The following is a 1,909-nucleotide window of genomic DNA, read 5'->3' as shown; positions in this document are numbered from 1 at the left end:
CAAAATACTACGACTCAATTAATTATATATTTCAATTTTAATGATTAATTAACATGATTTGAACTTATGCGTTCGTAAATGTTAATATTTTCGGTATGTTGTCACTATTGTAATAAAACTAGCTTCCGCAGCGGCTTCGTCCGCATATAAAAGTTTTCTATAAAGACAAAGTAAAAGTTTATTTACTTATTTCAATAAGGCTTAGGTTACATGCATTTTTGTGATGTCATTATTATTAGATATTGGTGATAATTAATTAGTCGTAAACTTAACTGAGTATGAATAGTCAGATCAGTATCTTATATCTACTTATAATTAGTCCGGGTATCTTTTCATTTTCAGAATGAAATATATGTCTACATCCATAATCCTGACAACGTGTATTGCATTTCAACGTCTATCATAAAAATAATTTTTTCGCGTTTGGCTGAAAGAAAGGCGTGAAATTAACGCTTAATTTAACTATATGGTATGGATATACCTATAGGTACAAACAATCTTTATTTAGCTATCTTTATTAAATATACACTCTATTATATTCTGTTTAGTATATTTTAAACCGTAAAATTATAATTTGAAACAAATATACTTGATTTACACAACCAGCGTATACATTATTAACTTCGACCATAAAATAAATAAGTTCCATCTCCATTTAAATTAGGAACTTCTTGCATTTACAATATCGGATGACGTGAATTCAAAAGTGTGCAAATATGGTAAACAGCGATCGTCTTACACAATATATAAACAAGCGAATACATAACCGTAAGTTAGCAGACATGCAACAGGCATAATCAAGTGCTGGCAATCGCTAATTCAGACCTTGACCGTGACTGCGCAGCGGTGCGCTCCACTCCCGCGCGCCTCTACCACCTCCTTCGTACGTGTACGTCAAAGAATATTTCTTAAATGACTCATGTACTACCTATTATAACCAGTCCTCTGAGAGGCTTGTGACATTGACATCGTCAATATCTTAGGTATAAGCGATTTAAAACTCTGTTTGCCTCCGATAGCTTTCTTGCGATTGATTGGTTGCGTATCTGTCAAAGCGAAGCTTGACTGGATCCCCTATTCTCATAACCACTTGTAGCTTTATCTAATACAAGTAAAATAAGAACAAACTTTCATTTTATAATTATTATATTGCCTATTATAAACAGACCAAACAACAAAGTAATGGTTTGTATCTATCCATCTGAGCAGCGCCGGATCTAGGGGGGGGCAAGCCGGGGCCTATGCCCCGGGCGGCATGTTTAGGGGGCGGCCAAATTCACACTTTATCGACTAATGGACAACTCATCATTTACTTAACATGCCTACGGAACAAATAATAGCACAAGTACAGATATTTCTTGACCAAAAACTCAACCGATAACTAAATACCGACCCAGAGCGCGGAGTAAGACCACAGAAAACATATGGTAAGACGTGCTACACTACCCGAACATTACCTACATTTCGCGAGGCGCGTAGGCATGGTTCAAAATACGTTTTACTTTTTTTACTAATATTTTGAAAATGTCGATTGAAGAACTGCAAAAGTATGGCTCGAAAATACGAGCGCGATTTAAGCGCCGTTGAATTATGCCAGAAACTTTACGTTTTTAAAGAGCAAGGTCCGCTTTTATTTGGTGACTAGCGGACGCCCGCAACTTCGTCCTCGTGAAAGTCGTTGTAAACTTTCAACTACCCCCATCCTACCCTACCCTAACCTATCCCAACTCTACCCCTACCCTACCCTACCCTACCCTACCCTAATTATATAATTAGAAAGCTCCGAACTGCTAAGCTATTGGGAGTTACACGTGTTATTGTGAGTCAACCATAAAAGATAGACATATATATGCTGTTGTGTTTTTATAGATAATTTTAAGGAGAACATTTCCGTCATACATGATTTCTA

Source organism: Bicyclus anynana, chromosome 6, assembly GCF_947172395.1.
Source record: "Bicyclus anynana chromosome 6, ilBicAnyn1.1, whole genome shotgun sequence".
Taxonomy (NCBI): Eukaryota; Metazoa; Arthropoda; class Insecta; order Lepidoptera; family Nymphalidae; genus Bicyclus; species Bicyclus anynana.
Note: the sequence above shows the minus strand (reverse complement) of the source record.